The sequence below is a fragment of the Aethalodelphis obliquidens genome, unplaced genomic scaffold (genome assembly GCF_003676395.1).
Source record: "Aethalodelphis obliquidens isolate GAN/ISIS:26980383/991018 unplaced genomic scaffold, ASM367639v1 scaffold1, whole genome shotgun sequence".
NCBI classification, from domain to species: Eukaryota; Metazoa; Chordata; class Mammalia; order Artiodactyla; family Delphinidae; genus Aethalodelphis; species Aethalodelphis obliquidens.
The window spans coordinates 97,185,924-97,211,370 of NW_020837945.1; the positions used below are offsets into that span (position 1 = coordinate 97,185,924).

The 25,447-nt window shown below is 38.8% G+C and overlaps 1 protein-coding gene and 1 pseudogene across 1 annotated transcript in view; both read right to left on the minus strand.

Moving 5' to 3' along the window:
- The window catches only part of LOC113629270 (EGF-like and EMI domain-containing protein 1), a 460,637-nt gene that overhangs the window by 74,766 nt on the left and 360,424 nt on the right, over positions 1-25,447 (minus strand).
- Positions 6,019-6,680, minus strand: LOC113623297 (nucleotide triphosphate diphosphatase NUDT15 pseudogene; annotated as a pseudogene).

The window sequence follows — 25,447 nt, forward strand, 5'->3', positions numbered from 1 at the left end:
TATTCTTAATCTTCTCCAGAACTATAATTAACGTACTATAATCTATTAAAAACACATACACACTAACAAACAAAAGCAAACCAAACTTCCTCTGTACTCTGAGTCAGACAGTCTTGGGAAAAATATCTTAGTGTTGAAACTTATTAACCTGTCACTTTGCCTCTCTGAGACTCAGTTTCCTCATCTGTAAGATGGGATAATAATGACTGCCACATGTACTACGCTCTGATTTATGTTTTCCTTTCCTATTCATGTATAAGAGATTGGAATAGACTGCTAATGCTTGAGATTATATGTAGAAATCAAACAAGCAACGATAGAAATACTGAGAAATGTGGGAATTCAGGGAAGGGGAAATGCATTTGGGCTACAGTGATAAAGGAATGTTTGAGGTAAAAACTGAGAATTGAGTGCATGGAGAAAAGGATGGGTAATCCAAAGGTGCAGAGGTTTAAACGTGCAGTGTCTGAGATTCAGTATTTAGACCTGTCAGGTTGGTGAATAAGGTTGACAAAAGAAAGGAAAGTTGAAAAACAAACCTAAAATCTTCTTTTAATTAATTTAGATAGCAAAGTCTTCCTCTTCTTCATTTACAATACCATACACTTCTGGGCAGGTTGAGACATAACAGGCTGTGTTCACAGTAGTTAAGCAAACTTACTAACAGTTAAAAAAATCAATCATTTATAGAGTGGTACCAAATGAAAAGTAATTGGTTTGACTTTCTTCTTCTTTTTTGTCCTTTCAGAATACACTGGATTTGCTGATTGTTTGGGCATTGTGTAACCTACCATTCTCAAATCCGGCAGTGCGTTAGAATCACCTGGTGGGCATTTAGAAATACCCAAGCCTTGGTCCTGTCCTTAAAAACGTCTGATTTAATTGGTCTGGGGTAAGACTTGGTAATCAAATATTTGAAAATCACCTTTAGTGATTCTAATGGGGAGCCAGAGTTGAGATCCCCTTATGTAGTTAGTGTTTTAATCTCCTAGAGATCTTGTTATAACGCAGATGCTGATTCAGTAGATCTGGGGCTGAGGGGCTGGATTTTGCATTTCTAATAGATCCAAGGCAATTCTGAAGCTGTGGTCTGTGGACCATACTCTGAGTAGTGAGCCTGAGTCCTCTGTTCAACTGCAAATGTCACACGGATCACAAATGTCATGATCTGGCTCAACTTCTCAGCTGTTTGACCAAAGCAGACCAATTCAGTTCAAATAGATAAATCAATACTCTGACCAAAATAGTGTGTGTATATACATACATACATACATACATATATACATACATTAAATTATTTACCAAAACCTCTGAAAAGAAACCACCCATATTTCCCACACTATTCACTCAACAATAGTTAATATTTTTAAGACAATGTTAGCATTATCTGTTATGAGAAATGACTTTCTTCTGTAAAACGTGAAGGACATTTTAGTTCTTTTCTGATGAAATACCTCTGATATAGGATAAAACCGGGTTAAATTGCCATGATATTAGACACTCATGCTGAAGCCGTCACAAGTGATTTTCTTTTCCATCAAGATTCTGCCCAACAGAGTTAAAAACCAGAAATGTCAATATTACATTAAAATGTTATTATGAAGTATACTTCATGTGGAGAAACCATTTCTCCAATTTTTCTCTCAGTTATATCTTAATGTTAGATGCTTACAGAAAGCCCTGCCCTCAGAATTGGAGCTCCAGGACACTGCTGGGAATAATGATAAAGTGATTAGAATTTTTTCAGCATTATCCCTGTGATATGGACCAAGGATTTGATGATTTTTATACTGTACAAGAATGTCAAAAAAGAATCAACTATGTCTGCTATTCTTCCTTTTTAATGTCCTTTCTCTAAATATTTCTGCTGTATTTATCCCCCAAACTATTTCCCCAGATGATCACAGAATATAATAGCTTAAAAGAATTCACACTATTATCAAGTGTATTTTGCACATAAAAGCTCCCTGAGACAACAAAGATCCACTTTTGTTTCCAAACAATCAAGGTTGCTTTATATTATTTTTTTAGAGTGTGCAGCCAGGGTAAGATAAATTATTCTTCCATTTGCCTTTTCATATAGGCGATATAGGTTTCTGTTCTCGGAAACCTGTTGATTGGAAATAAGCATTGCTTTATGTTAAAGACCGCAATACAGAAGTGTTAGATTTGAAGGAAATATTAGAGGGTGTGTTGAAGACTCCACTAGATTTTCTAGACGTGGCTTTACTTTCACTCTGTTCTATTATACTTTCACTCTGATATGCAATACTGCTGACTTTTCCCTTGTATCTTAATTCTGTAGTTCCTGATCGGATGAACTCCTTAAGGTCAAGGATCCTGTTATATCAAGCATTTTCTGGAATAGAGTTGATACTCCATAAATGTTCTGTGAATGAATGAATGAATGTGTGGTTTGAGAGCCATCCACATAATTCAGTCTTCTATCCACCCATATTCATCAATGGGATTTCTTAGAAATGGGCTCTGTTCCACTTGCCCTCTCTTCACCCTTGCAATAGACTATGGATATTTGTTTTTGACCCTTCACAAGTTGCTTTAAAAACTCCAGGGCACAGAGTAATTTTTGTTTGCTCATGAACAAATTTAAATTGTGTCTATAGTGAATATTCACAGGTTGGCCATTTTTCTTGTTCACTAATACTCAAGAACTATCAGGTTTTCCTTTGGGGAATTTTATCCCTGTCATTTTAGAGAAACCATGTGGATTATATGGGACTGACGAACACCACTCCTCTCTCAAATCTGAGGTGGACTTTTCTTGGCATAAACCTACCTCCATCTGCCACAGTGACTGGACCAGGTAATGTCTTTATTAGCATATGACCATCTCAGGAATGAATGAATTAGTTCAGATGGGATCCAATCAGCAGGAAGCTCAACATATAGGTTGGGAACCCTGGGACATAGAGGCCCTGTTGCTCTGGAAATTGTAATGTGTGTGTGAGCCATCATGCAGTAGCCGTTTTGTTCCCATGAATGAAGCTGCACTAAAGATAAAGCCAACAAAGAGGACAGAGCCGAAGGACTAACAGAAAACAGGAATTGGAGCCCTGAATGGACTATGCCTGAAGCCCTCCTACCTCTGACCTCCTCAGTTAAGTGATTCAGTACCCTCCCTTTTGTGGTTTAAGCATTTTATGTGATTCTATTGACTGTAAAAGAAATCATCGTAACTGAGGCATGAATACTGTAAAGTGGGTGTGCAGGAGGAAGTTACCCAGTGCAGCTCAAACTCAGTACACACTTTCCAAAAAGATTTATTGTCTTCCAATCAGTAAAATGTTTTAATCTATATTCACCAAGGCTTGTAACATTATTGGAGCAATTATATTCTGTCAAGAGTCTAATGAATTTGAGGATTTGTCACAATTTTGGTTCATTTTTATGACAAATATATGGGTTTATCAAACTGCCTGTGCTAAGTTGTAGCATATCTGACAGTGCTAGAGGGGTTGAAGATGCCTTCTTGAATGGTTTCCTCACAATTGCTCTGTGAGGGTTCCTTTATTTGGTCTGTGTAGAGTAAGGATTAAAGCAAAAGATTATTATGCTAAAGATGTGGCTAGGGCCTGATTATGGAGTCTTTTCTGCCATACTAAGGAGACATGGCTTTACTTTACAGACCATGGGTACCAGCAGGGCAGAGGAGAGATTAGAGAAGTGGGAGACTGAAGGCAGGGAAGCCAAGTTACAGCCAAAATCCAGATAAAAGATGTTGAGGACTTGACCTAAGCTAGTAGCAGTGGAAATAGAGAAATGTGGGCAGATATAAAAGAGCTTAGGAAGAGAAAATCAAAATGATTTGGTTATTAGCTGGATGTGATGGAGAAGAAAGAGTCAAGGTCAACTGACTTGAACGATTGGCTGGCTGGCTGTGGCATTCACCTCATTCACTGCAACAGCACAGAAGGAGGAACATTTGATACTAGAAGAATAGTTCAGTCTTGGACATCATGATTTGATGGGCAAGTGATATTGGAAGTTAGGGATATATACAGTAGGCAACTGAGTGTGTGGACTAAAATCAGGAGAAAAATATGGGGGGAGTTTTCAGCTACCATCTATCTCCCTGCACAAGTCTAAACTTAGGAGTCATCCTTGATATTTTCCCTTCCTTCACCCACATTTGATCTAATACCAAATTTTACTATATCAAAATTATCTCCTAAAACATCTCAAATCTGTCCATTTCTCATGTCCACTGACACCACTCAAATGAAACTAAAGCCCCCCCTCCCCCCCCGCCATCCACCATTGGGTCCTCTAATATCTGCTGCACCACAGTGGTGTTTCAAAAACAAAAATTTGATCATGTCACCCGTTCCCTCACTCCTGTCTCCGTTTTATACCCTTCAATTCCTTCCCATTGCTCTTAGGATTAAACTGAACACCAACGTGGTCTGGAGGCCCTTGTGTGGTCTGGTCTCTGCTTCCTTCTCTAATTCTCTCTCTCTCTCTCTCTTTTTTAAAGAATTCTTTTATTAATTTATTTACAAATAACAAAAACCGTTATATGTTAACATAATTTTTATAAAAAATATAGGTATTTTTCTTTAAAGAAAAAACAAAAGAACCAGTGAAAAGAGTGGCATTGTTTTACATTTTTGTCAATTTATTTCACGTCTAGCTTAATAGAAGAGAGCTAGACTCTCATATCTGCTTTGCGTTCAGTCTGCTACAGTATCAGACAACATGCAAACTCCTCTGTACACTCAGGAAAGAATGAGAATGAACAAAGCAAATGAACTCTTCATATGACAAAAACAGCTTTAACCCTGAGGATCCTTGAAAGGGTCTTGAGGACTTCCCTGAGTCACACTTTGAGATCCACTGCCCTAGTCTAATAGCATTTTACACATAAGGAAGCTGAATCTCAGATCAACTGAGAGATCCAAAATGACAGGGCCTGTTAATGATGGGTTTGTCTCACTTCCCTGGATGGTTTGTCTCACTTCCCGTGCTTTAGGTTCTCAACTGGAAACCTGGGAAATACACCCTAAAGACCTGTCTTGTTTGCTCTAGTTGCAGGGACTGTCCCAATATATTACCAAAATTTTTTTTGATTTAAATAAAAGAGGAAAATCAAATGTGTTAAATTGTGCAATGGGAATACTGTTGCAGAATGTCCCGCCCCTGAATTAGGTTCTCTATTAGAACTGAAACACTAAGACAAATTCTGCACTCTCCTCCATGCACACTGGTAATGACGAACAGCACAGTCAATACCACAGAGAAACAGGGAAAGCAGAGTTACCACAACATCACCATTTATCACATTTTCTGAGTCTGAAATACAATTCATAACACAATCCCTGAAAATTTTTCACAAGTACTGGCTGAAGGCGTGTTGGGTATACTTAGAGGACTCCCTTCCAATCCCACCATACACACAGCATCACCTTCTTTGGATGAAGACCGGCCTTTGGTGTGCTCGGTGGTGGCTCATTTCGCTTGCCCCGCGATCTCTTCCATTCCACATTATTGTACACTATCCACTTTTCATTGCCCTTCACAATTTGTTTTAAAAACGGGACGTTTTCATTATGTTTCAGTAGAGAATCGCATGCAGAAATACGGTCAAGAAGGTTTTTTGCACTTATGTGGAACCCAAACATCAAAGCGATTCATATAACCAAGCTGGTGCAAATGCTTTTCAACAGTTGATTTGGATATTTTGAGTATGTTGGCTATCTCCCGAGTGGTATAATGTCCATTGCTCTCAATCAGTGTCTCGATTTGATCGCTATCAACTTCAACTGGTCTACCTGACCGTGGAGCGTCATCCAGCGAGAAATCTCCAGCACGAAACTTCGCAAACCACTTTTGACACATTTGCTCAGTCACGGCACCTTCTCCATGCACTGCACAAATCTTTTTTTGCGTTTCAGTTGCATTTTTACCTTGCTTGAAATAAGCATAATATGCCAAAAATGTTGCTTTTTTCTTCTATCTTCAATATTAAAATGGCTACACAAAAATTCACCAATTTTGATAAGTGTTTCTTTAAATGCACACTGATATGACAGCTGTCACAATACAATCTAACAAAATTGCTTCGAATGAAGTTAAAGACAACTGAGCGCTACTAGAGCCATCTCACAGGAAAACCGAATGAACTTTATGGCTAACCCATTAAAAAAAAACAAATTATGGTGTCTCCTTGTTCACCTGTAGGTGATTTCCTTTATATCCTACCAGATGATCCAAATCTTCTTTAAATGGATCATAGCCTTGTTCCTTTAAACAACGTAGTGCCCAGAAAAGCTGGTCCAGGGGAGGAAATTCTTCCCAAGGAATCCACTCCCAACTTTCATTTTTCTCAGGCTCTACATTCTTTGGTTCTGAACCATGAGTCACATCCACCTCTCCTTTCATTAAAATAGTGACATAATGGTGATTCTCTTCCTCAACGAAAGAATTCACAACCGAGGCCAAGCGAACATTTTTCAGGTGAAGAGCTGCTTCTTCCCAGGTTTCCCTTTGAGCACATTCTTTCCAGCTTTCACCGAACTCCAGTTGGCCCCTGGGAAGTTGGAGATTGCCGGCTCCAAATGACCCTTTCTGTCTTCCTCCCCAGGAGGATGCCTGCAGCTGGTCACCACGACTCCTACCCTGACTCCTGGGTGCTGCCCCTGCGGCTCTGCACTGGCCGTCATAGCGCGAGAGTCTAATTCTATCTTGCTCTTCCTTTCCCCTTATGATGTTTTAGCAAAACTGATCTTCTTGAAGTTCTTTGAATACTTTGTACTCTCTTTTATTTCCTCCTCTCCTCCTTTACCTAGTGAGTACATTTGCATCCTGTTGATGTCTACCCAAGCACCAGTGCCTTAAGGAGCCCTGCATTTCTCCTTTACCCTAGGTCAGATTGATGTATTATACTTTCTTAGGACTGTCTTCCTTTACTTTGGAGCCATTAACTCATCTATAGGTGTAGAATCGTATGTGTGATTATTTGTTTTATATCTGCTTTCCCTATTAAAGACTAAGTCGCATGAGAGCAGGAATCCTGTCGGTTTTACTCACAATAGCTATCCCAGTGTTTGGCACATAGAAGATGTCCTAAAAATATCTGTTAAAAAAGTAAATGAAAAGGTACAGCGTGTTGGCATCTCCATATAGAAAGTAATTCAGGCACAGGAGTGGATAATATCATTAAGTGAAAGCATGTAGATAAAAAAGAGAAAGGAGATTAACAGAGGACTCTGAGGGATATCACCATTTAAGACAGCCTGAGACAGAACACACAAATCCGACCAAGAAGGCTGTCCAGAGAAGTAAGAGGAAAATTAAGAGAGTCTGGCATCATGGAAGCTGAAGGAGGGGGAGTTTCAAGAAGGAAAAAGCAGTCAACACAGGGATGTCAAATAGGAACTAAAGAGTGCCCACTGGGGCTTCCCTGTGGCGCAGTGGTTGAGAGTCCGCCTGCCGATGCAGGGGACGCGGGTTCGTGCCCCGGTCCGGGAAGATCCCACATGCCACGGAGCGGCTGGGCCCGTGAGCCATGGCCGCTGAGCCTGCGCGTCCGGAGCCTGTGCTCCGCAACGGGAGAGGCGACAACAGTGAGAGGCCTGCGTGCCGCAAAAAAAAAAAAATAAAAGGTTGCTAATAACAACAATCTACCTAACAGTTGCTGAGCACGAACAATGTGCCAGTCACTGCTCTCAACTCGTCACATTTATTAACACATTTCATACTCAAAACAGACCTATTTAGTGAATATTTCTATTACTTCTGCCTACAGAGGAGGAAGCTGAGACTTAGAAGACTGTTTCAGTAGAGTAGCAAATTGATCCCAGATGCAGTGTGGGGGGTTGAAGAAGAAGCTGGAGACAAAGAAAGGGAGACAGAAAGTTAGGACACATATTGTAATAAGTTTGACTATTAAGAAAAGGAGGTTGTAATTGGACAGGAGAGTGTGGTAGAGGGAGAGAGTTTTTAAGGTGGACCAGATTTGCATTAGTTTAAATATTGATGGGAAGGGACCAACAGAGAAGGTTGACTTAAAGACATAAGAGAGGGAATTCTCAAATTATTGAGAGTCTCAAACCATATTAGTGCATTCCAAGAGAAAGTATATGCTGGGAGTAGCAATCCACACTGGACCCTGAGCATCCTTACATATTTTATGTCTGATCACTCTTTACCCAAGTCATTTTTCAGGACTGGGTTTGCACAGAGAGATGAGCTAACATCTCCACTGAGAAAACAAACAGGCTTGTTTCCGCTAACTAAAGGTGGTGGATTCCCCAAGCTCAGTGGTCCCCTTTTTTAATGCAACCAATTGATGTGTAGGCATCTATAATGAGCCCACTGTGTCACTGCTATGGGATTTGGGGGGGACATGGGGAATTGACACAAACAAATGAAGCTCTGGCTACTACTTTTGCCAGGAGTAATAAAGTCCTTTGTTTCTAACCCAGGAGTCTCACGTCTTCTGTCAGCATCTATGAAACAGTTACAGGCTAACTGGTTAATGTACAAGTAGGGTAGAATCTGAGACCCTGCACAGTCCTTGTTATATACAGAAGAGAAATCACACACACGAGCATCTGTTACTCTGGGTTAGAGAATCATGTCCATTGCAGAGTGGAAAGACCCGAGCAGCCGCAAAGATGTTCCTATTTTCTCCTTGTTCCACTTATGCCTGTTGATTGCTTGTAGCCTTGAAATTATTAGCAAAGCATAATACTGGATAGATCTCTTATCTTCCTGGGCCTGATTTGACAAGGTGATCCTTTGTGTTAGCTCAGGAAGGAGGAAGGAAAAGATGTCATACTTCTGTGCCTGCAATGAGATTTTAAAAAGCATCGAAAATACCCAATCCAGGGAACCAACAATTTTACTATATGTTAGCTCCTTGAGGGCAGAGATGGTGTGTATTTTGCTTATCACTGTATTTCCAGTACTTAAGTCAGTGCCTGGCCCATAGTATGCACAACAAATATTTATTGAAAAAGTGAAAAATAAAAGGAACTTCCCTGGAGGTCCGGTGGTTAAGACTCCATGCTTCCACTGTGGTGGGCGCAGGTTTGATCCCTGGTCAGGGAACTAAGATTCCCACATGTCACCTGGCGTGACCAAAAAAAAGTGAAAAAAATGAATAGATGAGTAATGGATAGATTAATTTAGAGGAAGAAGGCTCAGTAAAAAAAGACTGAGAAAGAGGAGTGGGAGAAGGTGGAAAGAAGCAGACAGTGTGGAATCCTTGTACCCAAGGAGGAGAGACTTTTTAAAAGGGAATGAACAACAAAATCAATTCTGTTGAAAATCAAAAAAAATGAGGACTAAAAACAATCTGGTCTATTTGGAAATTATAAAGTCTTTCTGCTACAGTGCAGAATGTGGAAGGCAAGTTAGCCTTTGGGGATGACTATTTTTAAAATTTTTTCCAAGCCCAGAATAACCTATTCTTTCTTCTTATTGAAAACAGAGCTTCCAAGGTCATGCCTTCTTGGATCTATTATATTGCTGCTTATCTATAACATGACCCAATATCATCCCTGAGGATCACACTGTGATGAGGCTCTGGTATATTGTGATACAATATTGTCATCACAGTCTCTTAATGTGAGGGAGCTGCAAGCAATGAAAACAAAGCTTGTACACAGAGCCTACTGCAAACATCAACTTGACATACACTTAATGATATGCAACATCATCTTTGTACTTCATCATATCACACACAAATGGCAAAGGAAGGTGAGTAAGCCAGTAAAACTGAGCTGAACTAAAATTCATCTAGTTTATTTTGCTTAGCTACTTTTCTCTACATCCAGTTCAACTCACAGTCCAAATACATTCATTCTCTTCCAGTTTTCAAGAAAGAGCCAAACTCTCTGTAAGCTGAGAGCTAAGGATATTATTTCCAGGAATGGATAAGGCATTCACCCTAGGCATTCGGTTAGAGAAAAAGAAACGTTTAGCCAAACTCAAGGTTCACCCCCTAGGAGAATGAAAGGTATGATCCTCTGAGAGATTTTCATCTTTTGGACAGTGACTGGTTCTGCTTCTCCTCTTTTCCTTGGGGTCTAACATAATGCTAGCATTTAGATGGTGCTTAGTAAGTGTTTCCTAAATGAATGGTGAGGGGAGACACATCTAGAGAGGGAGAAGAGGGGCCATGGGAAAGGGGAGGACAAAAGCAGGGCTTGGAAATCAGAGGCAGGTAATGAATAATGGTTAGCTGACTGCCTGCTTGATTGAGATAACTGGGTTGATCTAGAAATTATTCAAAGACCTTTGAATACCTAACTCTAAGGGTCTTGAATAGTGGGGAGGGGCACCTGGAGCTCTGGATACTGTAGAGGTCACTGCTTGAAAGGTGCATGTTTTCCCAGGTGTTGGGACACAGGACAGAATACACACTGGGGTCCTGTTGATAGATGATAGGTAGATAGATAGATAGGTAGATAGATAGGTAGGTAGATAGATAGATAGATAGATAGATAGATAGATAGATAGATAGATGATAGATAGATGATAGATGGGGAGCCTTTTCTTGCCCAGTGATTGGACGAGTGAATGGGAAAACTTTCTTGGGAAAGTGAATATGAGGGTGGCATTCTCCTCTCAGGGTGGATTTTGATTAGCTTTGTCCCCACATATGAGATTCAAGGAAAGAGTAATATCCCTTAATGGTAGTGAGAAGGAGAGACACACAAGCTGGGACAGCCAGCAGAGAAACTAGGAGAGTGGCTGCTTCGGGGCCTTGGACAGCTCTAGGTCATGGGACAGCTGATGGAGTGAGAAGAGGATTCAGAAGCTAGGAATTAAGACTCAGAAACAGAGCTCAGAGACTGGCCTCTCTCTTTTCTATTACCTCTGATTAACCCTACCCCTTTTAGTTGACTTCCTCTCTACACCTCAGCCTCAACTATCAAACTAGCTAAAGGGAACTGGCCATTTTATACATCCAGAAACCTCACAAGTCATACCATGAATGGGAGTCTGATAAAAAATGTATGTGGCAAACTGACATTATGACTTTGGGGGGTTCTAGTAAGGATTTTGTCTGAACAAAACTTTTTTCTCTTCTCTTTTCCGTGATTACAGAGCTCCTTTCTTGGGGGCTGGGGCAGAGTGAGGGCTGTTGGCACCTGTCTGTCCCATGACCACTATCAAACTATAGGGTGGGCCCAGGACCCCAGCTGGGACACCCTGAGAATTCCGTCTCCCTAACCACATGGTTAGATCAAGGAAGGGCATGTGATCCAGACGAAACAGAATCTCACCATGAACTTTTGTTCATATTAGGAAAGAAGCACTGCTTTTTCTATATGACGCTTGAGCTGCTCTTTACATTACAAAAGCTTGAGTTTGCTTTATACTTTTGTGCAGGTAGTTAAGCTGTGTGTGCCACTTCTAGGGTCACCTTTATTTCTTTTCTAGTAAACTTTTTAATTAAAATGTTAGGAATAACTTATTTATCCAATTGTAGGATTCGAAAGGGCTTTAAAAGATAAACTATTCCCAACTCCTACACACGGTAGGAGTCCCTTCAACATTTTTAACAAATGGCTATTCATACTCTGATTGTACATCTGCAGAGAGCTCACTGTTTTATCTTTTTTATGACTTCTTTCTCCTCCTATTTCTTCTCCTCCCCCTTGTCCTTTTGTATTTATGTAACATTACCACATACAAAACATTTGGAAGAAAAAAAATGAATTATGTATTTTTTCCATCACAGAAAGTTATTTTAAAACATTAAAAAATATTATAAACACAATCGTACAAATAAAACAATGCAACATTTTGCTACTTTACTTATTTAGTAACATTGGTACCTTTCTTTAATTTGCTCTTGAGAATAAACATCTTACGTTTGTTTATAAGTTATACTTCCTTTTTGGAAAAATATGTTTATGTTTTTCACCCATTATTAAGTTACATTCTCCTGTACTTTCTTTGTAGCTTTCCTTGTCTGGTGTTTACCAAAACATGTACAATTTATCATAAAGTATTACACACTAAAGATGAAATCTTTTTTTATTTTTGGTTTTTTTTCTCTTTGCCAACAGCTTTCAACCAAATTTCCAAGAAAGATCAATTTAAATTAAAGGGCACCTCTAGTTAATCCAGGATTTAAGCATTTAATTAGAAATCCATTAAAATAATTGTATTCCCTTTTAATGTAGTCACTTAACCTGTAGTTAAATGAGACTTCCATTATTATAAAATAGCTCATCTCTAATCTGATATTATATTTCTTAAAATTATCTCAGAAACATTAGCACTTGTAAATTAAGTAGAAATGTGCTGAATTTAAACCCTGAAGTTCCTGTTCACGATAACTGGTGCACTGATTATATTCAAAAGCCCCAACTGGAACAAAACAATATTGCCTTTTCTCATTTCTGACTTTAATCACAGCCAAATAAACTGGAACCGGGAGAATAAAATTCAGGTATATTCCTTTTTAAAATTGAAGAGTCATCTACAAAGCTTTCTTCCCCTGAGAAAACTCATTTTGTGTGTATACAAGGAGTAAAATTAAACATAAAAATGAACACTTACGTGGCCCATGACTGGCCTTTATCTAGACCAAAGCTCTGAACCTTTTCATGTTTTGAAAGTTTCAACACCATAGAACCTAGACTATTTCCCACTCTGACTCCAGACTTTCATTTGTTTATTAATCCATTCCTCTTGGCTACTTCCCTCTCCTTTTGCTGTGGCTCCAACCCCTCATCTAAAAATTCCTCATTCCCTAGGGACTTCTTGTACGTCTCTCCACCCAGCCAGGATCTCAGGCTGTCCTCACTGGCTCTCCGGAATCCTTTGCCTGATCCCATCCCATATGCGTGTGCCAGTTCTGAATGACAATCACCATCCACCAGGGGTCAACTTATCTGTTAGGCACAGTGCCTGGGACCCATAATACTTTTAGAGGCCCACATAAATGTTTTAATACTATAACCTTTTAGGTTGAAGAAAATATTTTAAGATAGAATTTTTATATCATTGCAATCATAAAGTATACATTAAAATTTTTTGTGTGACTGAAAGCACCCATGAAGGCAAAAATGCCTTGGGGTCCATGAAAATCCTAACATGGCTCTACCATCTACTTACTCTACTTTTCCACCAAAGACAGCAACCAAAGTTAGCATTACTGAGGAACTCTCACAAACAATTCTGCTCATGCTGATGCCCTATTGAATTCTACAGTGGATATTCTAAGCTTTTTATATGACACACACACACACACCCATGCACACACACATACTCAGAGGCAGCTTCAAGGGCGTGTGACACTTACAGTGGCAAAGGGCATTGGGCTCAGAAGGGCCCAGTGTTTAGAGTTTAACGTTCTACGTCCACCATTTTGAAATATCTAATACTTTAACTTGGGCTTTGTGTTTTGTAGGTGAAGTTGGGTGGGACAATAGGGCATGATCCAAGGACTTGGAACCTCAACTCACACATCTTTTCATCTCCTACCAACTCCCCTTCTCTCTGGAATGGTTCCTCCAGGCTGCCCTTCCCCACCTGTACCCAGTGACCATTGCTACGCTCTGTTGCCCACACCCCTCAGTGAGGGCCTGACCATGGGTTGGGAGAGGGTTAGGGTTTGGTGAACATCCTCCATGACATCTTGGCAAGATTTAGCAGCAGCTGGCCACACTCCAGGCTGGCAGCCACAGAGCACACCTGGAGGATGACTCTGCAGGGTTGAGTCTCCCACTCAGCCCTGATCCAGTACTGAGCATGTCCAAGCACAGAGAACCCTTGGGCTTTGCCCATCCACATTGGGTAAGGTTGTAAGCAGGTAGGCAGGAGAGATTGGCTTTCTGGCCCCCAACCAGGGCACTGTGTGGGTTCTCAGGCACACACATGCTTAGTTGCAAGGCAGGACAATGGGGCCTGTGTGAGTATCTGCACTTCACCAAGTATCCCCATGCCGAGGAGCATGGTAGCAATAAACACCCTGATAGGATGAGAGATTATTTAAAAAAAGAAAAGCCTTATATTTTAGTACCTACAATAACACTTTTTCCTTACTTTTTGAACAATAACTACACAGTTTCATTTTTGCTCCTGCACACATTGCTCAGCTTCCAAGAGCTGCTCCCCTTTGATCTTATTGTGAACCCTGAGCTAGTTGATGAGAACCCCTTTGACTTCCCTCTTTCTATGACAAAATGCCTCCTATTTCCACTTCTCTTCCTCTTCTGTTTACGGGTTCTAAAGTCAGTTTTTCTACATGATGCCCTCAATCTGATTCCATTGCCATCCTTCAGGCTTCATAACATCAGTTATAGCCTTGAGCTTAACTCTTCCTCTCTCCCTCGTCATCGGTTATTTTTCCCTGTGTCTTCCATTTTCCAACCCCTGTCTTTACCATTTGGCTACTCCTCCAACTCCAAAAGCCAGCGGCCCAACTGTTACTGTCCCTGCTTCGTTGACCTCCTGTGGCAGTTAGGCCATCTCACTCATCATACTGCTAAAACCGCCTGATCAAAGGTTACCTGAGATTGCCTAGTAGTCGTGGACCTAGTACTTTGGACCTTTCTGTAGATGTGGATAGCACTGACCAGCTCCCTGCTCGGTTCTCTCTCCTACCTTAGATTTGCTGTCCTGGCACTTCAGTGATTCTCTCTCCCTTTCTTGACTACTTCTTCCCAGTCCTGGATATTTTTTCCTCTCCATCCTATCACTCACCAAACGGAAGTTTAACAGAATGCCCAGTAAAGATCTGAACATACCAGAAGTTGGAATATTTCATTTTCTGGGCCTACAAGTAATGCATGTTTTTCAGAGTAGAGACTGGAATTCTCCATTGGGATTAATGTTGTCTTTTTCCTACAAGAGATTTTTTTTTTTTTTTAACATCTTTATTGGAGTATAATTGCTTTACAATGGTATGTTAGTTTCAGCTTCACAACAAAATGAATCAGTTATATATATACATATATTCCCATATCTCTTCCCGCTTGCGTCTCCCTCCCTCCCACCCTCCCTATCCCACCCCTCCAGGCGGTCACAAAGCACCGAGCTGATCTCCCTGTGCTATGCGGCTGCTTCCCACTAGCTATCTACCTTACGTTTGGTAGTGTATATATGTCCATGCCTCTTCATCGTTTTGTCACCGTTTACACTTCCCCCTCCCCATAGCCTCAAGTCCATTCTCTAGTAAGTCTGTGTCTTTATTCCTGTTTCACCCCTAGGTTTTTCATGACATTTTTTTTTTAAATTCCATATATATGTGTTAGCATACGGTATTTGTCTCTCTCTTTCTGACTTACTTCACTCTGTATGACAGACTCTAGGTCTATCCACCTCATTACAAATAGCTCAATTTCGTCTCTTTTTATGGCTGAGTAATATTCCATTGTATATATGTGCCACATCTTCTTTATCCATTCATCCGATGATGGACACTTAGGTTGTTTCCATCTCTGGGCTATTGTAAATAGAGCTGCAATGAACATTTTGGTACATGACTCTTTTTGAATTATGGTTTTCTCAGGGTATATGCCCAGTAGTGGGATTGCTGGGTCATATGGTAGTTCTATTTGTAGCTTTTTAAGGAACCTCCATACTGTTCTCCACAGTGGCTGTATCAATTTACATTCCCACCAACAGTGTAAGAGGGTTCCCTTTTCTCCACACCCTCTCCAGCATTTATTGTTTCTAGATTTTTTGATGATAGCCATTCTGACTGGTGTGAGATGATATCTCATTGTAGTTTTGATTTGCATTTCTCTCATGATTAGTGATGTTGAGCATTCTCTCATGTGTTTGTTGGCACTCTGTATATCTTCTTTGGAGAAATGTCTATTTAGGTCTTCTGCCCATTTACCATTGCAACAAAAAGAATAAAATATCTAGGAATAAACCTACCTAAGGAGACAAAAGATCTGTATGCAGAAAATTATAAGACACTGATGAAAGAAATTAAAGATGATACAAATAGATGGAGAGATATACCATGTTCTTGGATTGGAAGAATCAACATTGTGAAAATGACTCTACTACCGAAAGCAATCTATAGATTCAATGCAATCCCTATCAAACTACCACTGGCATTTTTCACAGAACTAGAACAAAAAATTTTGCAATTTGTATGGAAACACAAAAGACCCCGAATAGCCAAAGCAATCTTGAGAACGAAAGAAGGAACTGGAGGAATCAGGCTCCCAGACTTCAGACTATACTACAAAGCTACAGTTATCAAAACGGTATGGTACTGGCACAAAAACAGAAAGATAGATCAATGGAACAGGATAGAAAGCCCAGAGATAAACCCACGCACATATGGTCACCTTATCTTTGACAAAGGAGGCAGAAATGTACCGTGGAGAAAGGACAGCCTATTCAATAAGTGGTGCTGGGAAAACTGGACAGCTACATGTAAAAGTATGAAGTTAGATCACTCCCTAACACCATACACAAAAATAAGCTCAAAATGGATTAAAGACCTAAATGTAAGGCCAGAAACTATCAAACTCTTAGAGGAAAACATAGGCAGAACACTCTATGACATAAATCACAGCAAGATTCTTTCTGACCCACCTCCTAGAGTAATGGAAATAAAAACAAGAGTAAACAAATGGGACCTAATGAAACTTAAAAGCTTTTGCGCAGCAAAGGAAACCATAAAGAAGACCAAAAGACAACCCTCAGAATGGGAGAAAATATTTGCAAATGAAGCAACTGACAAAGGATTGATCTCCAAAATTTATAAGCAGCTTATGCAGCTTAATAACAAAAAAACAAACAACCCAATCCTACAAGAGATTTCTTCAGTGCCTGTCTTCTTTTACTTAAGAAGTCCTTCAGGAATCTCAAAATCAATGAGGTAATTCAAATGCAGATACTTTTGACTGAGACGTGAAATGTTCAGTTTAGTCATGTAAATTAGATGCATTGGCAGAACTGTACTTCTGCTATCACATCCAAAAATTACAGGTTAAGTACTTTGGCCCAAATCTGACAGCATTTAAATGTCAAAGTGAGGATGCAAACCCATAGTCTCTGATGCTGCATCCAGTGCTCTTTCTCCTTCATACCATGCTGCCTATAACTATTTTTATATGGTCTAAAATAAATGACCCCTAGGGCTTCCCTTGTGGCACAGTGGTTGAGAGTCTGCCTGCCGATGCAGGGGACACGGGTTCGTGCCCCGGTCCGGGAAGATCCCACATGTCGCAGAGCGGCTGGGCCCGTGAGCTATGGCCGCTGAGCCTGCACGTCCGGAGCCTGTGCTCCGTAACGGGCGAGGCCACAACAGTGAGAAGCCCGCGTACCGCAAATAAATAAATAAATAAATGACCCCTAGTACTTAGTGTAGTATCTTGGGTGTAGTAGATAGCCTAAGAGAGATTTATTAATAAATTAATGATACTATACATGAATATAAACAAAAGTACTCATACTGAAAAAAGATACCTTGCTTAACATAAAAGAGATCTAATAGGACAACTTATTTATCATGCAACATATCTTCAATCCAAAAGAGTCACAGATGCCAAGGATACAGTTGACAATGTTAGAAATATTCCAACAAATGTCACAGTATGGACTTAGATTTAAGTCATTCATTTTAGAGAGTGGATATGATTTTAAAAGGGAGAACTCTATTAGCACCTGACGTGACAGTGTAAGGAAAATACATTTCCAGGTTTATCATTTAAGAGTTTCTGACTGCAGGCAAACAGGACATAGATGAGGTTCTCACTGAGAATTGAACAAGGAAGACAAACATGTTGGGGCTGAAGTGCTTTAGTAAAGAAAGCATGTGTCCTGGCCCCTATGCTCTTTCTTCCACTAGTGTTCTGAACATGATTTTGTGGATTCACAAAGGCAGCACAAATGAAAGAGATGGAAAAGTACAGGCGAGTTGCATTCAAAGGGAAGCAAAAGCTGTCTGGATTCAGGCTGATAAGGCTGAATTTGTCTAGGGACAGATTCCCTTGAAATTCGCACTTGATGCTCAAGAGGCTGTACCAAGAATTATCAGCTGTAAGAAGGCACTCTAATTTAGCTTATGAAGCAGTTATTGCTCTGGTTGAATGGACATTGATTAGGAATTGGAAGAATGGGCTCCAGTAGGTCAGGTTTTTATAATGCATGTCTCAAAAATGGGAAGTGTAACCCCAAATACAAACTTTATTTGGAGGTAGACTTTAATTTATAGGATTGTGCCTAGTTTTGAAGAACCTGGCATTTGTTATTACATATTACACAATGTCATAGAGGAACTTACTGCACTCTCAGAAAAAAGGAAAAGCACAGAAGAGGCTGCTTCAGAGAAACAAAACATATGAAAAAGAAGGATTTAAAAGTATTTTTTAAAACGTAGTAAGTTTATTTTATAATGAATATCCTAGTCTTAAGAAATATATAAATAACAATGTAATATTTTACGTTTTGAAAAATTTAAGCATCAAAAATGGAGAAAAATATATTACTTTGATCTTAGAAGGAAAGAAAAATTATCCATCTATTTAATAAAATAAATTAGCTGTAATAAATCAAATAAAGATAGCTTCAAAGAACACTTATCTACATGCTTTAAACTGGTTAAGTAAAACTGGTAAATCAACCCTATAGAATACTATGCAACAACTTTAAAATAAAAAGTTCTATTTAAATGGGCTGGCGTGAAAATACGTCGATGTCATAATGCTAAATAAGAGAGAGGAGTGGGAGAGAGAGAAAGTTCCTGAACAATGTATATGGCATTATATGAATGTATACATATATGTGTGTACATGTATATATATATATGCATATGCATTTATGCAAATATTTAGGATTTATGAATATATACACAGATATATTCATGCAGAGCCATATAATGCTTAGAAGAAGACCACTAAGGATGCACACAGAACTGATACCAGGGATTAATTCTACCTAAAGAGAAGGGAAAGCACAAAGGGTAGAAAGGGTTACGAAAGAGAGAATTGCACTTTCTCTTTTCTATTTATACATATTATAATCAGAATGAATCACTTCTATATTTTAAAAATTACATGCATTATGTCTCCAAAACTGGTAACTGAAATCACCAGTGGCACCTGGCTGCCAATTTCTATTTATCAGAAAGTGAATATATTACATATTCTATATCTAATATCATAGCTATAACTAAGCCTTGTCTAGGGTTTCTTTAAACTTCCTCAGTAACTTAAGATGGTTCACAGGCAAAGCCTATTTCCCATATTTCAAAATCTGAACTTAAAGAAAGAACATCAATATTTAATCCACATTTAACATTTTTCAGAATTTTGATATAATCTGAGAGCAAATGCTCCTTTCAAGGTTTAATGTTCGTAAGTAACTGCTACAAACGCATGATAGAAGTTACATCTGATCATTATAAAACATATAAGTTTTTAGGGGATGTCTATTCACTACTTGTATTAAGGTCTTACCCACAAATTCCATAGAAAATATAAAGGCCAGAAAAGAATTATCATATGTAGTTCAAAACCGATCACTGTTCCTTCAGTTTCTTTTACATCTGAATCACATTGGCTAGTTGGCTAGTTGAATATTCTTTTAGCTATTCCACAGACAATAATTACCCTTCTTTCTATTCTTAATCTTTCATGCAAACCATATGGCACATTTAGAAATTTTGCAGGCTCTAATTAAAAGTGTCCATTCAAATTAAACAAGGTCAAAAGAGACACTATATTAAGATCTACTGAACACTTTTAGAAGAACTACACATAGAGAACAAAATAACAGACTCCTTGTCAGTTAAATCTATCTGCAGTCTTCGTGTTGATTTTTAATACACAAAAGCTGAGAAAACAAAGCACATCACTAGCTGGTCTTCTAAATATGCAAAGAAAGGTAAAATGTCAGGGAAGTGAAGAGATAGGAAAAGAAAGCAGCATCTGCTCAATGATTTCGTGTGCCAGGGCTGTGAGAGCGGCTCAGCTCAAAACAGCTTGATGTAGATGCAGTGAACATGTCCAGCTCTGCTCGTGGTAGACTACTGTATTGGATGCTACGATATGCCACCCAGAGCCCCCTTTAGGAATGAAGGATTTACACACTAGGTGCCAGGAGGGCCACCAGAACACAGCCTTCAGCTGCCATCCCTCTTCAGGAACTACCTCTGCTGAAGACAGCCTCTTTATCCAAGGATATGTCCCCTTTTGGGGGCAGCCCAAATCCAAAGACTGGGGAAATTATTGAATTTGCAGAGTATACAACCCAGGCCTTGGCCCCCAGTCAGCACAATTCTGAAGGGCCATCCTAGTTTCAGGACTTCCCATGAGTTCCGCTGAATATTTTGTGTGACTGCATCACACACCACTTTCTTCTTTCTGCCAAATCCTGTTTCCCTTCCTTGCTTTCCACACTTTTTGATCCTTAGGGTACCTTCTAATAAGATTCACGCACGTTAATCTCCATCTCAGAGTCTGATTCCTGGGAACCTACCTTGTGACAGTTTACTTAAAAATCAGGCAAGAAATCAAATTGGAAACAAAGTAATTCACCAGAGAAAACATTTCAAAAATGTGGTGAAATGTGAATGTTGGAAATAATTTTTATCTTCATATTTTTGTGAATATTTAACATATGTCTGAACTTGTAACATATTTCTGTGAAACGACATTTTATTATTAATTTTTGAGAAGGAATCTTTGGGGGGAAATTATTGAATTTGCTGAATTTGCTGTCATGAGGTGAAAGCAAAGTATGTTTATAATAAAGAGAGATAAAAGTGTAATAAGGACTGGATGTTTATCACTATTAAACGTAAGTAAAATTACTGATACTTGAAAGTAAGTGCCGAGGTCATCAGTGGTGGAAGCCTGCATTTAGAAACCTAGATAACCATAGGTGTTATAACGGAAGAAAATAAAGCACAGCAAAAGAGGGACAAATTCTTAACCAAGAGATACATAAAACAACACCTAGAAAAAATTATTTTTAATAGACATAGTTAAGAAACATTCCAAACTGTAGACTTTATTTTAAAATTCATTTTTGGAAATAATAATGGCAGATAAATTTCTGGTTAAATGAATCAAGAAAGAGATAATTACTAGTAATCACACTGTGTGAGGTTATGTGGAAGACACAAAATATTAATACTCAGCCCTCAACATCAAGAAACTTAAAGTGTAAGTTGTCAAAACTTCCCTAAGAGAAGGCTTTTCTTGAAGAGGAAATCCAAAAAAATTATGAGCTGTGAATGCACTTTTAACTAAAGATGTAATTGTTTAAACTGATTGGAAAGCCATATAAGGGAAAGATACGTTTTCTCAATTTCTAATTATTAATTTATGTTCTTAGGAGAAAAGGACTATAATTTTTTCCTTATTGGAATTGCCGTTACAGTATTTTGACTTACTATGTAAATCTCCAATTATAAAAGTTGAACTATAATTGTAATCAACTCTGAACACAATACATTCAAGGTTCTCTCAAAAAATTCTTAAAATAAAAGTAATAACATTTGGTACAAGTACAAAAATTATATAGTTAGAATATTAAAGATTTATTTTAAATATATTATATGAAAGTAAATTTTAATATTTGGTGCCATTTTCTTTCCCTTATTAAAAATCTAATAACAGGGCTTGACAAATTTAATTATTCAGAAACACATTTTGAGCCCAGAAAAATAGTTTAGATTACTTTTAAATATTCTTACATCACAATGTATGTCTAATATTCTCATGAATATTTTCACAGAAATTTAATGCACATCTTTCCAACTTAAATCATACATTATCAAAATGTCAGCTCAAAAGGAATATGCTAAATCTTTCTATTATCAATTTTTGAAAGCTTTTTCTTTCTATTAGGAGCAACTTGAATATTAAAAAGCTACTGTTGGGCTTCCCTGGTGGCGCAGTGGTTGGGAGTCCGCCTGCCGATACAGGGGACGCGGGTTCGTGCCCCGGTCCGGGAGGATCCCACATGACGCGGAGTGGCTGGGCCCGTGAGCCATGGCCACTGAGCCTGCGCGTCCGGAGCCTGTGCTCCGCAACGGGAGAGGCCACAACAGTGAGAGGCCCGCGTACCGGAAAAAAAAAAAAAAAAAAAAAGCTACTGTTTACTCCTTCATACCAACTCACAATGTTCAAGACCTTAACATAATTATTTTTAATTAATACGGGGAATAAAAGGAGTAAGGTAGAAACTGGTCTTAAAAACATTTCTAAACACAGAAAGAGAGAAGCAAATTAGTTTGCAATACAGTGAATACAGTTTAGCATGCTCATCAGCATCTCATCCAAGATAAGAGAAGATGATCTTATCTATCCTCTTAGAATACTTTACTAAAAACCCTGACAACACCCCTAAGGGATGGAAATATTGAGTCTTTTTATATACTCATTTTCTGAAATGTTAAGGAACAGCAGAAAGGGTTAATTCAGTTTCCTTCTCTATTCCTATCTCTCCCATAAAATGAAAGACACAGACAACTCCAGTTGATAAATTCTTGGATGGTTTCTAGCTTACTAAGATTCTCTTTCTGATGTTGTTGGTACTACTCATTCTGAAATTTACTTACTCTTTTGAACTATGTCAATGAGCTCAATGAGACAATAAAGAAGTGAAGGAGACCAAGATTAATGGTTGGATTCCAGGATAAAATCTAAAGAAATGACTCATGAGAAATTATTGTCCAGAGGTTATTTACTACCTTTTACCCTTAAGCAGCCTCTATACATATGTGCATTTTTAATAATAAAAGGCAAAATATAAACAGCCTGGTACACCTAAAAGTTTTATAGCCTAAAATTCGTTTAATACATGTCATTGTGTATCAGCCAGCACTAATATTCCTGTAGAGTGTGACATAGTAGAACCTTCTCTTCATCAAGAAAAGTAGCAATTAGAATTTTAAAACCTAGAGCTTACACTGTGTTCTTCATCTAAGGAAATGGGGCCTTACTCTATGCTTACTCAAGCTTATGTAGGGGAACAAAACTTGCCACCCTAAAACGCGTCTCTTTGGCTTGAGAATTATTTGCGGATGATCTTTTTTAAGTAACAAAAGGCTCAGGAAGTCTTTATTTTTACCTCCTTCTTAACTGCCTAAAATAACTTAGGTAAAGTGCCTGGTACAGAAAAAGCACTGTTACCAGAGATATCTACAAAAAAATATGGGCTAGGTGTGGTAGGGGGAAGTCTGCAGGGCCTGGAGACCAAAGTCCATTCTGTGTCCCATCGTCTCTGCACAGCCCAGCAAACATTTTTTTAGCAAACATTTGCTTTCCTATCTCCATGTCAATTGCCTTCCTCCCCTTTGAAGTCTCGAATCCCTACCTCCTTCTCCTTCTCTCAGATGGCATACAAGCCTCAATTGCCTAACTTGTCCTTGGGCCTCATATTCTCAAGGAAGCCCCCTGTACATATGCAATTAAATTTGATTTTTTCCTGTTAATTTTTCTCATGGCAGTTTAAGTTTTAGACCAGCCAAAAGAACCTAAAAGGGTAGAGAAAGACTTTTTTCCTCCCCCACACTTATCTCATGCATAAACTTTAAAAAATATTTTTATGATTCTAAAAGTAACATATTACCATCATCAAAAGGTAGGTATTACAAAAAAGAATTTTTAAAAAGGAAATTAAATATCTCATAAAACCACTATTGGGAGAGAATATGTTAACATTTTAGTGTGTTTATTTCTAGTCTCACATATCTGATCTGTATTTCTATCTTTATGAATTTCTTTCTCAGCTCCTATATCTCTAGCTATATCCATGTCTAATTTCTGCTTTATTTATTTTTCAATCTCTGTGAACATACATCTATCTATCAGGTAGTGGCCCTTAGGGTGAACTCCAAGTTATCCTTCCATTTCCTTGGATCTTTCTTCAAGGCATCCTTGCAGGAAACGCTCTTTCTGCCACCCCCTCCCCTTTTTTTTCTGCTAGGCAAAGTTCTCCCATCTCATGCCAATCATCTGGTCTTTAACCTGGCAAAACCCCATCACTAGCTTTTTGAGGCTCTAGTTATATCTGCTATATTTTCTTACCAATATAGATTTCAATCATGCTGTACAAATGTGTACTCTGATTTTTTTCACTGAATAGTGTATCAGGATCATTTTCTCATGTTGTAAGTATATTTTCAAAATTACTCCTTAATATTCCAATGTATTATTTATATTTTTAATGAGCTTTGTTGTCTAAAAGTAAGACCTGAAGGTGGGGGAAAGCAGACAAGATGAAGGAATGGATGGAGAAGCCCTTTCTTTTTTTTTTTTTTTTTTTTTGCGGTACGCGGGTCTCTCACTGCTGTGGCCTCCCCTGTTGCAGAGCACAGGCTCCGGACGCGCAGGCCCAGCGGCCATGGCTAACGGGCCCAACCGCTCCGCAGCTTGTGGGATCCTCCCGGACCGGGGCACGAACTCGCGTCCCCTGCATCAGCAGGCGGACTCTCAACCACTGCGCCACCAGGGAAACCCGGAGAAGTCCTTTCTTACTTTCTTGACTTCTGAGGCCATGGCAACAAGAAAAGGCATTCCTGTCATCACTGTTGAAATGTATTATTTTCACGTCCTATAATTTTAATTTAGAAAACTTTCCATCAAATTAAAAAGATTTCGTGAATAAACATACCTCTAGAAAGCTTGGTTATTCAAAATGCCTAATTCCTAGATATATCAAGATTATCTTCGTATCACGATAGAATTTTTATAAGCAGTGGTATATTAACTAATTGCTTTATCCACAGATACATCCCAATCGCTCAGAATAGAATCCTAAGACTACAAATAGTTCATTGGGCTAATATTCCTTAAGTCATTCAGCACCCTACCATTTGCATGTTGTAAAAGATTTAATGAAAAATTCATAGATGCCTTGATTGCCCAGATGATTTTGGTGATGTTGGGCCTTTCTTTATAAACAAAATAATGCCAGTGAAACTAGCTACTTGTATACTGTGCTTTACAATACTTTCAGATACAGCCTGTTTAGTTACAAGTGTTCTCGGAAGGAGAATTAGCTGATAAGATATAGGTATATAATGGACTTAGATCAATTTAATGCACTGGTTCAGATTTGAATTTTTTACAGCATGTTACTGTTTTGTCCCAGTAAGTACCAGGAGTGAAATATACACTACACAACTGAAACACAGAAAGGGTGGTGGTGGACTATGGTGCTATAAGCAATACCCATTCATTCTATATTCTTCCTCTTAACTTTGGTTGGCCACCTGCTTGCTCTTGAAAGCACTTACCCATGCACATGGTGTTTTTTGATCTGTCCTCATAAATTAAAAGCTTTGGCACTTTTGTACTCCCCATTTATCTATCTACTCTCTCTCTCTCTCTCTCTCTCTAAGGTAAAATCCTATATTTATTGCAGGATTTCCTTTTTAGGAATTTAAGTGGTCTTTTAAACCACAGTAGTATTTTTAAAATTTTGGTTGTTTTAGATAGAGCTCAGGTTATAAAGTTGCATTTGTTTTTAGTGCTGTGCCCTT